This window comes from Mus musculus, chromosome 8 (genome assembly GCF_000001635.26).
Source record: "Mus musculus strain C57BL/6J chromosome 8, GRCm38.p6 C57BL/6J".
NCBI lineage: Eukaryota > Metazoa > Chordata > Mammalia > Rodentia > Muridae > Mus > Mus musculus.
In genome coordinates, this window is record NC_000074.6 from 10,297,352 (window position 1) to 10,310,983 (window position 13,632).

The 13,632-nt window shown below is 44.1% G+C and overlaps 1 protein-coding gene across 4 annotated transcripts in view; it reads left to right on the forward strand.

Annotated features, from left to right (window-relative positions):
- Nucleotides 1-13,632, forward strand: part of Myo16 (myosin XVI) — a 480,832-nt gene that overhangs the window by 143,441 nt on the left and 323,759 nt on the right. The window lies entirely within an intron of this gene.

The window sequence follows — 13,632 nt, forward strand, 5'->3', positions numbered from 1 at the left end:
TCCACACAGGCCATGGTACATGCACATACACATACATACCCATGCACACAACACATACACACACATATGCACACAGAGATGAGTAAATAAATGTAATAAAACGATAAATAAACTAAACATGATAAGCAGATTCTCCGAGACGTCATTCCTTGCTTATTAAATTAATGCTTTTAAAAGAACCCAAGATTTTACCATGATCCTGTGTCATTGTAATTAAAATGAGTCATTTTACTTGAATTGCCAAAAGGATCTCTAAGTGAATCACCAGCCTTTATTATCTTTTCAATTATCACGTCATAAGAATTCAATTAACTCTCATTGTCAGAAATTACCTCTGCTGAACTCAGGGAAAAAAAAATCACGTTTTCTTGTTTTCTTATTAACTGCCCTTTCTTATCAACAGAACAATGTACACAGAGTCTGTGTGATGTGAAAGGGACAGACCTAATAACAGCAGAGAACTTACTTGCAAAAGCTGGCACCTTGCAGCCTGAACCTGAGACTCTGCCACTGCCAACAGTTCTTTTTCCTAGAGGAGAAGAGAAGGTCACAGAGGATAGGGCTGTGTAGATACTGCTCAAGTTGTGATACTTCATGATGATGATGGTGATGGTGACAGTGATGATGGTGGTGGTAGTGTGTGTGTGTGTGTGTGTGTGTGTGTGTGTGTGTGTGTATAGTTGGTCTAGCAACCCATGTAAGAATCAGCTGTCAAGGAATGTCTGACTTTCTCCAAGTATTGATCAAAAGCTTCCCAGCTCAACATAGGAAGCCCAGTGTCTACCACTATCTCCTCTCTGATGTCCTAATGTGAAGGTGGGCTTCAATGTCCTGAACTGTGGATGTGATACAAATCCTTTAATAGGATGAGCCTGTCCAGGCTCCTGGGAAACCCTATTCCCATGTGTGAACTCTTGGGTGATGGAGATGTTGACAGTGAGAGCAGCCATCCTGAGGGTTTTTTCCCTCAGCTTCTCCCTTCTCTGATTTCTTTTGCAAGTCAAGGCCATCTCTGTTCCCTGTAGTCAGCTTTCTCCCCTGGGGACTCAGCAGGCCAGAGGTGGACAGCTGGCTCATTTGGGTCAAGGTCTTTCCTGTCTCATCCAAGTCTGCAAGGTGGAGAGTCACTCTCCCTAGGTATGCTCAACTAAATTCTGGTCTCCCTCATCCCTTCTATTTAAAGTCCTAAATTAGTGAATACTACAGAACTTGAGAAGGTAGCTATCGACCCAAAGCTCGATGTCTGGCCAATGCTTACTCTGAGCAGGTCTGAGCTGGAATGAGCTGGATTCTGCTTGATGAACAAGAGTAATCTAGCGCACAGGGCTCTCTTCTCTGTTTCCTTCTTCCCTCTGTTGTGAACCCCACATGTCAGTGTCAAGAAGTAGATAACTTTCTATCACACTCAGAAATCACCTTTCCTTTCCACTGTGCTCAGGGTCAAGATTTTTGTAAAACAGCTTCATCCTGCTTTCACCCTGCCCCAGGTTCTCTGCTGCAGGTGCCTGTGTTTATTTAAATATGTCTTGCACCTGTTTGCCTACACGCCTTCCTCACAGCATCATCTTCACTACAGATGCTGTCTTCTGCTCGCTTTCCTTCTGCAGCCCCCACCAAGTAACATGTCTCTAACCAAGAAACTCTCCCAAGTGTCCCTACATCCCATTTATCCTGCTTGCTCTTTTCCTAACTATAGTCAGTAAAAGTTCACTCCTAGATGAAACAAAATTCCTTGATTTATTTATGTGTTTCCCTGAAATCCTTTAGCAGCCTAATTGAGTATCTGTTGATGGGAAACACCTCAGATTTAGTGCCTTAGAACCACTTATCATGCTCAATGAGTATGACTGGGCACAGCTGGGCCCTGGGCTTAGGGCATAGAAGAGACTAGCTCAATGTCAGAGGGCTGTGACCTCCTACTGAGGGCTTCTCTGGTAGAGACTCAGCTACCTCCCTGAAGAGGTGACCAGTTGTCTTAGCTAGGTTTATATTGTAGTAATCCAACATCGTAACAAAGTAACTTGGAGAGGAGAGGGTTTGTCTGGCTAACTGGTAACAGTCTGTCATCCAGGAAGCCAAGGCAGGAACCAAAGCAGAGGCCACAGAGAATGCGGCTTACTGGCTTGCTCCTCCCCCTCACGGTGTGTTTATCCTGCTTTCATACAATGCAGGACCCCCTGTCCAGGTGTCACTGCCCACAGTAGGCTGGGCGCTCTCACATCAATCATTAATGAAGAAAGTGCTCCACAGGTATGGGGCAATCATGTGAAGGTATTCAAGTCCTCTCTCTCTCTCTCTCTCTCTCTCTCTCTCACACACACACACACACACACACACACACACACACACACAAGGATATGCTGGGTGAATCTTGGCATCTGTATCATGAATGCCATATCTTCAAATCCTCTCCCATTCCTGAGTTGCTCAAAAGAGAACTTGAGGATGGGGTAGCCACTCCTGACTCTCTAGTGTGAGTCCATCTCCTAGTCCATCATGTTGTAAGTCTATCTCCTAGTCCAGTATTGTGTGAGTCCGTCTCCTGGTCCATCATGGTGTGAGTCCATCTTCTAGTCCATGGTGTGAGTCCATCTCCTAGTTCATCATGGTGTGAGTCCATTTCCTAGTCCATCATGGTATGAGTCCATCTTCTAGTCCATGGTGTGAGTCCATCTCCTAGTCCATGGTGTGAGTCCATCTTCTACTCCATGGTGTGAGTCCATCTCCTAGTCCATGGTGTGAGTCCATCTTCTACTCCATGGTGTGAGTCCATCTCCTAGTCCATGGTGTGAGTCCATCTTCTACTCCATGGTGTGAGTCCATCTCCTAGTCCATGGTGTGAGTCCATCTCCTGGTCCATCATGGTGTGAGTCTATTTCCTAGTCCATTGTGTGCTCACCTGTTCTGCCTCTGTTCTACCATGCTGGACTAGAAGATGGACTCACACCATTTCTCTGTCTCTTGTCTCTCTGTCTTCCTGCTTCCCTGATGTTGTCTCCATCCTTTAATTCCAGAGGAATGTGACTTATCTGATTTCTCTCATCTGCCTCTCTAATCCCTTAATCTCCCAGCATGCTGTGTATCTTGACAGTCAGCTGTAGACCAGCCGGTAGTTTCCAGTGTATTACAGGCTTCATAGTTGCTAAGTCTCCTTGATCCAATAAAAGCCTAAACCATTATCTTTTCTTAGTTGGAGGATTACCTGCCTTCTGCTGTACATGGAAAGTCTAGATACATTTTTATTACAAATTATTTTTTCATAAGCCTTGGTAGGTAATTATGGTCTAGAAATAGATTGCTGACTTGGCAGTTCAAGGTTGTATCCTTAGGAGGAAAAACAGACTTTCTGTAAGGCTAGGGTTAAGGCTAGGCACAGACAGATACCAGCTGTCATGGTTAGCAACATAGACATTGTTTCAGTAATCATGAAATAACTGACCTTGTTAGATTAAGTGAATGATAGTGGATTTTCTGTTGAGGAAACATGAGGAAGAATTTAACAAATGGGTCAGAACTAGGAGATAATTAGCAAACTTTTCAACTTGTGACACTTGACCTTATATTTGTGACTTTAATGAGTTTTCCTGTGTAGTGGGACACCCCTATATATCACCACACGGGTGGTGGTAAACCCCTATATGTCACCATCTAGTGGCCAAATATGGGAGAACTGGACTCAGAAAGAAGGAGATATAGGGCATAAGACAGCCTTAGCAAACTTACCGATGGATTTGTAAAGTTAGATTTTGGTGTCACTTAAAGAGCAATATCTCATCGGCTAGCTCTCTAGTGTAGTATGTCAAAGGCCCACACAGTTTAATCCCCAGGATGGATGGATGGATGGATGGATGGATGGATGGAGAGAGGAGAGAGGGAGGGAGAGAAAACAAGATACAGATGTTGGTTGATTTACAGAAGTCAGAATACTGCCTTCTTTATATCCTTTTAAATTTTAATTTCATGTATGTGTTTGCATGTATGTGGATTTGTACATGTGTGTGTGTGTGAAAGAGAGAGTATAGATTGCGTACATGACTATATGGGAGTAATGCAGAGGTCAGAAGCAGGCATTAGATCCCATAGCACCTGCATAGCATTGGTGCTATGTCTGGATTATTATGTTGCATTGAGAGCTGAAGGCAGACCCCTCAGGTTATACAGCAAGCTCTGTTGGCTGTTGATATGTCTCTCATGCTCTGTATGTTTGAAATAACAGAAAGGACAGTGTAGCCTTCGAGGGTAAGTAGCCTATAGTCAACATGAGAAGAGGCAGAGACAGAGAAGGTGGAGGCATTCAGGGATGGGGAGATCAAACCAGTCACTCTTTGGGGGGATGTTTTTGCTACTCTTTAGTTTTTAAGTAAAGATTGATTTCCTCTTCACTTCCGAAAGGTGGATGATTACTCATTCAGCGATCGCTGCCACTTGGGTATCTACTCAAATTTCTGTCTAACTAATCCTTTGAGCTGACACAGTGACTTTCACCCTGCCCTCTGATAGTTATTGAGTGTTTGATAAACAGAAATAACCCGGAGGGCAGGGCTATTCTAGTCATTCTATCTGTCACACTCTGCATAGGATGGGACTTGATTTAGATGTCACCTCTATGACCACAGAGGAGGGACCCTTTTAGACTTGAGGCACTGTTTCCCTTGACATTTCAGGAGCTCCATAAGCCTGACTCACTGGCCAAGCTTTGACACGTCTGACCTTCTCTTGACATTTGGTGGAGGGGTTTTAAAGGTGAGGATACTGATGCTAAGTCAGACTCTGGCACCAGGAAAATCTCTCTGCAGCACCTACAGTTGGATGAGTGGCTCCATTCATGCACACACCCCAGTATTTTTTTGACTCTTCATGAGACAGGAGTGTTCTATGAAGGTCTGAGACCAACAGAGGTGTTTGGTATTCACCAGCCAAACCCACGCACTTCACACAATGTCGGGTCTTAAAAACCAGCTAAGAGGCAGCAGAGAGTGAATTGATTAAAATGAAGTATTTGAAGTAAGACATAAAATACTGCTGATCTGCCGCTGAAGATTCACTGGCTTTTCCCTGTGAAGACCTATTGTTGATCATTGATAGATAGATTTTTTTTTTCTGGCTGTGGAAGGGTTCTGTTAAGGCGGAGACCTCTGTCTGACATTGAACTAGAGTTGACAGTGCCCTAAGGGCTCTTTTTTTTCTCTCTTTCCTCTCTGGGTCACTGGTGACCTCCCTTCTGTGTGAGCATCTCTGGGGGCTGCAGTTATCAGGGCTGAGTGAAACATATGTCTGAGGATAAAAAGAACGCTGTGGCATGTGGTGAGATGCAGGAAGGAAAGACTGAAGTTGCACCCTGGGAAATAACAGTACAAGTTCTGGTTCACTTGCCTCTGCACGGAAGCCATAGAGAACAGGAGTAATCACCTACCAGACTCACATGGGTGTGAGACCCCCCATGGAGCTCTTCCTAGGGCATCAGATTCAACCTCCATGTACAATCTGTTCTCACAAGTCATTCTGAAGGCCTATTGGACATCAGCAAACAGTGGCTATCATGTGGGTCAGAAAGCTGAATTACTCCACAAGTATCTTCCCTTCCTATGTCAGAATTCCTAAAAAGCACACGAGTCAAGAGTCATACAAACGAGACTGTTTATATCAATTGTATATAAGGACAGTTTGTGGTTGTAACACAGCAATTTTTAGGCTATGTATGGCTGGGTGTGGTGACATACTATCATCATCACAGGACATGGAAGCCAGGGACAGGAAGATCCATGTAATATTTGTCTTCTGGGTCTGGATTATTGACATAATGATCTATGCTCTTTAATTCTAGGCAAAATTAATTGATGTTGACTCTCTTGGACATATGAGTGACAGCTGGGGTTGCTCACTGCAGGGTGCCAAGTGAGAGCTGTCTGACATGACAGATCGTCTGTCACTGTGAGCTACGTGTGGCTTACGCAGGTCTACTCACAAGCACAAGGAACCCAATGTGCATTTAAGATTTGTGCATCTTACTAAAGGTAAATGGTGCCTCAGTGCAGGAAAAGCCTCTTTGGCTTGCAACAAGGGCTCATCTGTGGGAAGTCAGAAGACTGTGTTGTGAACCTCACCGTGGACTCTTTATCCCCAGTGTCTGCCATTTACCAGTGCCCAGGATCTGATACTGTAACACTCCAATGATCTCAATTACCAACCTCCACAGCCTGTTCTACGTTAGCTCACTGGGGATTTCAAGCCTTTTAAACCATGCTATCCTGACACAAACTCGGTCTTCTGTCCACCATGTGCTCTCAGTGATTAGGTCACAGGTGTTTCCAGGTTCTTGACCTCAAATCCAGAGAACTGAAAATCAGGGCCACACAAATTTGCAAAAGAAAGAGGTTTCTTCATCCAGAGCAAAATGATAGAGCAGATTAACAAGGCACAGTCAAAACCGACAGGAGGCACATGTGTGAGAACACACAAGGGCCCACAAGGGACAGTCAAAACCGACAGGGGGCACATGTGTGAGAACACACAAGGGCCCAGATTGGTGCTCGGGGCTCTTGTTGTGGGGGTACAGGAGGATTGAAGTTTGGTTACATAGGATGTAGTTTTGATGCTTCTCTGGTTTGACTGACAGGTTAGATCTGCACATATCTTTTCCCATGGTGCATCTGATTTTAATCATATGCATGCCCAATTATCCATAGGCATAGGAGGGTAAATAGGGGGGTTTCCCTGAAAGTTTAAAGAGAGGTCAAAGTTTTCCTTACTTAGCATGTACCTCAAAACATTTCCGGCTGCCAAATCCTGCTTGGCCATGTGGAAGGGATGATGTGGCATGGTTTTGGGACAGAGCCAGCAGGGTGTGACCCTCCACAAATATTGAGAGCTGCTGGGTGTAAGTCTTGTTTGTGTGTGTATATACATGTGCGTGCGTGTGTGTGTGTATCTCTTCATATCCCTTCTCAAGATTATTAGGGAATGTTATCTCTGCCAAGGTTAATGACCATGACAATCAGAGTCAGCACAAGTCCAGGAGGATGTGTCTATGTTTTTATAGAAAATGGCAGAACGCTGATAACTTCAGGATAGCCTTTAAGGCTATGATAAAGAACTCTGAAATCATGACTTCAAATATATATGATTTCTCAACTATGCAAAATATAAGGGTGTTATATGAATTGTTTAAGGAGATTCATGGATATAGAAGAGCAGAGGCAGCTGTACTGTGAGCCAGCTTGTCAGAAAGATGCAAAGACAGACAGAAACAAAGGCAGGCAGATTCTTGAGTTCAAGGTCAGCCTGGGACAGAGCTCAGTTAGGCCCAGGCAGGGTAGGAATATGATCTCAGAGTGAGATAAATAAAAGATCTGGGCTTTTGACCTGCAACAGATTAGCTATCCAGAGAGTTTTTGGAACTGCAAGAAAGAGCTCTCTGAGCAGAGAGCTGTCTAGAAAGCTGTTCCAAGCAGAACACAGGCCATGAGTTTATACTCCACAATTTGACTTCATCTTTTTTTTTTTTTTCTGCTCTCAAACATGCCTTCTCTCAGGAATCCCTCTCCAAGCCAAAGTTGTTCCTTGGCATCAGTCCAGATTAGCCTCTGGTCTTCATGCATTGTGAATACACTTGAATAGAAATGCTCTAAATTTGATTGTTTCTAGGTGTGGAGAATCCTATTTTATTGCTCAGGGATGTATCAGGTAGAAGTTCAAGGGACTTATCAGCTTGCTAGGTGCATTATTCAAGAAGGGATGTATGCATAGTGTATGTTGGTAAGGAGACGGGCTGCCCAGTGCATTATTACAAGAGGAGTGCATGTATAACTCAAAGCAAATAGGGTCCCTCTCTATACTAACACCTATGCTTAGCTGCTGAATGTGGACAAACACAGGAAATCCAGCAAAGCATAAGTCAAGTTTAGGGAATTTTAGTTTTGAAATAAGTTTAAAAAACAAGTCTGTGATACATTTGTAACAAACAAACAAACAAACAAACAAACCCTATGTTCAGTGTTTGCCATTTAACCTGCTTGGATTGCATGGGGCAGAGCTACAAGGGCAGCTGTAGAATCCAGCCCCAGCCAAACATGCTCCCTCAGGACTGGCACTCCTGCCCTGAATCCATGTGTGGTGCAGGGGTGAGGATGAGGTGTGTGTGTGTGTGTGTGTGTGTGTGTGGTGCAGGGGTGAGGAGGATGTGGTGTGTGTGTGTACAGGGGTTGAGGGTGAGTTGTGTGTGTGTATGTGTGGTGCAGGGGTGAGGGTGAGGTGTGTGTGTGGTGCAGGGGTGAGGGTGAGGTGTGTGTGGTGCAGGGGTGAGGGTGAGAGGTGTGTGTGGTGCAGGGGTGAGGGTGAGGGGTGTGTGTGTGTGTGTGTGTGTGTGTGGTGCAGGAGTGAGGATGAGGTATGTGTGTGTTGTACAGGGGTGAGGGTGAGGTGTGTGTGTGTGTGTGTGTGTGTGGTGCAGGGGTGAGGGTGAGGGGTGTGTGTGTGTGTGTGTGTGTGTGTGGTGCAGGAGTGAGGATGAGGTATGTGTGTGTTGTACAGGGGTGAGGGTGAGTTGTGTGTGTGTGTGTGTGGTGCAGGGGTGAGGGTGAGGTGTGTGTGTGGTGCAGGGGTGAGGGTGAGGTGTGTGTGTGGTGCAGGGGTGAGGGTGAGGGGTGTGTGTGGTGCAGGGGTGAGGGTGAGGGGTGTGTGTGGTGCAGGGGTGAGGGTGAGGTGTGTGTGTGGTGCAGGGGTGAGGGTGAGGGGTGTGTGTGGTGCAGGGGTGAGGGTGAGGTGTGTGTGTGGTGCAGGGGTGCTGTGTGAGGGGGCAGGGATGAGAGTGAGGGTGTGTGTGTGTGTGGTGCAGGGGTGAAGGTGAGGTATGTGTGTGTTGTACAGGGGTGAGGGTGAGTTGTGTGTGTGTGTGTGTGGTGCAGGGATGAGGGTGAGTTTTGTGTATGTGATATATGGGTGAAGTGTGCACATGTGTCATGCATGTGTATGCTCAGGCAGGCTGTGGCTACCTGTTACTGACATTAACAGAAGCAGGCACAAGGAGTGACATTCAATGTGGGGTCCACTTCTAAACACATCCTAAGGTGATATAATACAGTTTTATGATATTCGTAAGGGTCTGAGAAACCATGTGCTCCTATGTGGTTCTCAGAAAAGCACAGTGGCTGTCAAATTACCAAGTACTCATTGATTAATTAAAACCCTTTATGAAAGAAAGATGTCATAAATTAACTATAATCAAGGGAACTATGGTGACCCTGGAGGGTAAATTAGATTCATCATTAGACAATCATTGTACAGGAACAATAGTCAGGTACCAAAGGTTCAAAGAGGAAGTGGAAACCCTTTAAGCCAAAAGAACTTTTTTGTTTTAAAACTCGGTTTGCTGGGTGTTTTCGCTGATTCTTCTCGGTGTTTGCCCTCCACGAATGGATTTCCTCCCCAGCTTCCAAACCTGGCTGAGTAGTCATTTTCTTCTCACTTATATAATCTTATTTTCATCAGTAGTATTTAACTATATCCCAGGTTACACTGTAAAGGACTGATGCCCAGAGAAGTCAAAAACACATTAAGTACTGCTGTTGGTATCCTGGGGTGTGCCTCTTGATTTCTGGCTTGTCTTTAGGTGTTAGTAACGACTTCAATATCGACATGTTTATTCCCTGCTTGCTTGACTTTACAAAGGCTTTATGTTTAAGGGTATGGAGGGGAGATTGGGGTATGGTATATGAGAGGATGGGGTGGGGGAGTGGAGTGTGAGTATGGGTTTTTAGTGAAAGCAAAACATACTTTAATAGCTTTGACAAATATGAGAAGGACTATTTTTCATTTTGTTTGCACTATCTCAAGATGGAACTATAAGTTAGTAGCCAATTGATCTATAGACATAGACTAATTTGCATAAATTACTAGTTGTGGAGTTCTGAATCTCATTGAGTTGATCTGCAAAGTGCCCACCCCTGTGAACCGTGGGTGTCTTCTGAACCTGGCTCAGAGTAAGAACATTTTGTATAGTATAACTCAGAGGAGAGTCATAAATAGGGAGAAAATGAAGCCTGAAACTTGTGTTTACTTCATGTGCATTCTGGATTTACTGCCGCTGCTCTGGGCTCCGAAGAAATACGAGGACCAATGTCTGTCATTATAAAACTGTCATTCCTGTGTGTTCTGGAGTATTTAGAGCCATGTTGATTTAAGGCCAGGTCTAGTACGCAGGCCATTCCTAATTCCCACCAGGCAAGCTATATGCCAGCACTATATCATCGAGGATATGAGGACCAGGCAAGTTTGATAATGACCTTGTAAGATAACTTTTCATCATATAAAAGTTTGACAACTGAAGCTTTTACACAATTATTATCACTCAGCCTAGTATTAGCTGATTCTTCTTGCGGGTAGTAAACATTCTTAGGACCACATATAAATGATTAAAAGGTAGGAGGGTCACTAAGAACCCGCCCTTCAAAGAATCAACAGAACGCTGGAAAAAGAGAAAAACAAACTATTCTGGAGCCTTGAATGTCAGCACAAAGCTTGGCATAACCCAGATTTTAACATTCGTGAATCTCAACTACAACAGTACAAGCTGTTCACAGCTGCCAGTCACAACCCGGGTCACTCGCGCTTCCACTGGCCACATGGCAGCCTTTAAAACCACCACCCTTACCATCCCGAAAGCTATGAAAACAATCTGTCCTGCAGACACTGATGGAAGATTTCCAAGAAGGCTGGTCCCCAGATGACTGTCATTTTTACCTGTCTGCAAGTTTCCTGGAAATGCAAGCTCATAAGAAAGATTTGTTTTTATTTTACTTAATTTAGGGGAACAAAAACCCACTACAAATCTTTTCCTGGGGGCATTTGCAGAGAGGAACCAGCAGTGATGTTCAGCACCACGCTTGCCTGAAGCAGTGGCGACAGCTGTCTCAGAGAGTGGATTAAAAACTGTGAACGGGGGAGTCAGAGGAAGGCACCGGCTAAGGGATGGTGTATTCCCTAGGCTGTTGAGGACTAGACACATATCCCAGGCTGCGGATGGGCTCTTAAAACACTCAAGAAACTAATGCTTTTCAAGGGCAGTGCAGACTGGGAAAATGTTAGCCATTTACAAGCACACCAAAGAAATGCCCTAGGTCAAGTTTCTCTGCAAATGCTGGGGCAGCTAACCAGGCAATGTTTCAGTCCACAAGCTGGTACTGTGACAGTGAGCAGAGACTTCCGTGGCTGTGCATGACCAAGGATATAATAGGTATTAAGGGTTTCAAAAGTAGTGAAATAAACCAATAAGATCACAGGCAGAGAGGCTGGCTGTCCTGGAAGGAAAGTGAACATGATTTCAAAGGTCTTCTCCCATTTTATTCTTTGTAATGTCAAGACTTCAACAAACACTCTGAGAAATGCGAAGAAACAAGCCAGTTTGACCCACAAAGAAAAAAAAATAGATCTAAAAATTACATCTATTCCTGAGCAATCCTAGACAGTATTTTTTTTCCCAAGAGAGACTTTAAATCAATTATTATTTGATGTTCCTGTAACTAAAGGAAACCCTTTTCTAATTGAGTATGGGAAGTTATGGAGGAGAATAACAACCAGATACTAATTGTAAATAAAGAACCAAAGGAAAGAGAAATTATGTTATTTAATCTAAAAATAAGGCAAAAATCCAAAAAAGAAGCTAAGTGTAAGTCCTCTATTGAAAAGGACAGACTGTGAGATCAGACACAGTGGCAGCAGAGGAGCCACTGGTGAAGTTAGCAGCCAGGGGGAACGTGTAGCTCAGGGGAATGTGTGAACCCATAGACAAGAAGGCAGAGGAGCAGGAAGAGAGCTATTAGAAGCCAGAGGAGAAGCTGTGTGGGTGTGATGGAGGGCACTAACTACACATTGAAGAAGCTCTAGGCTCCAGGTAGAACACCGTGAAGCAGAGCAGTGCTTATGGCCACACTACAAAGAGGAGCTACATCTAGACACTCATAGCCATGCTACACATGATACACAGCCAGGCTCACATAGCCATAATGCACAAAGAGGCCATATCCAGGAGCCATGATGCATATAGGAGACACATCTAGGGACAGCGTAGCCATGGTATACAGAGGTGTTACATCCAGGGATAGTTTAACCACAATCTAGGAACCACATAGGAACCACATCTAGGCACATGTAGCATGATACACAAAGGACCAACATGGTTGATCTTCTAATGATCAAGCGAGGCATTTGCTCTCTTCAAGAATCCCATAGGATCTCAGCTGACCTCATACTGTGAATCCAGAGGTCAGAAGACTGGGAGACAGATCATAAGCTAACAGAAGGACTGTCAAGAAGTATTTGTTTGTTTGTTTGTTTGTTTGTTTGTTTTAGAAAGCTATCTTTCAGATGTAGGAATAATTAAGGCATTCTTGACAAACTAAAGCTAAGAACTGTGGTGAACAGATATTCTGGATTGACATGAAAGACATGACTGTTGTGTTCACAGGACAAGCTCACCAAAATGAAGTGACAGTCTAAGGAGTGCTTTGTTGCTTTAAGTTTATCCTGACCTTTCTAGAGATATATGCAAATCTGCCCATAGTGAGCAGGCATGTATGCATAAGGGTCCTTTGCTAAGTCTAAAGGCCTGAAGTTGGGGGAGACAGGGATGCAGGAATATCCAGCATTTGTTCATTGCTGAACCTTGGTCAACAGTAATTAATGTAAATTACGTTGGTATGCATTAAAATATTAATTATAATCCTAATGAATAATTCATCTGAATGTTTGTGAGTTGAGATGACAATATGTAAAGACCTATTTACACAAAGGAAGAATGGGTGTATGCACCTGTCTGTAATCCAAGCCCCCAGGAGAGGCTGAGGGAGGGTCATGGGTTTGCAGTCGGTGTGGACTAAAAAGGGAAGAAACCATCTCTTATAAAACAAAGCAACAAAACACAAACAGAAAAACAAAGCTGAAGAGAAGGTGCAATAGAGGCTTAGGAGAATGAAACATTGTATAATCCACACAGCAAACAAATAGCAAGTGTCAGATGTGAGTCCCACTCTCTCAGGAACTGCCTTGATGAACATAGACTAACACTCAAGGGGCAGAAATGGGAAGAATGTATAGAAAACCAAGCAGTTGTGTCAGGTCTGTAAGGAACACTTATTTAGACATCAGTAAGGTCAAAACAAGAGATTCACATAGATACATCAAAGGACACAGGAAAAGCTGGAGTGGATTGCCAGCTGCTGGGGATGTGGTCTTCAGTAGGAAAGTTAAACAGATGTCCCTCAGCTTCATGTCCTGGCTAGCATTGGCCACTCATTTGCTACATAACCTGCTCCCAGTTACACAGTTACTCATTCTGAAAGTTCTGAATATTTAAACAGCTAAAAGTTTCATTGTCAGAGCTAAATGAAAACACAGCATGGAAGGGGGATCCCATCTTGAAGACAAGGAAATTATATTATAACCACACCCACATGAAGATCCAAGACAGATGAGACCAAACTGACCATTGGAAAGGGAAAAGCTTGCCGAATGGTGTGACGTCAGTAGTATTGTAGTGATGGGTGGGGCAATTTCACAAAAGTCAGACGCAGAAGTCTTAACGGCCACTCAGGCAGCTGTGTGCAAGGCTCTGCCTCCTACACCAGCAGGCCACACACT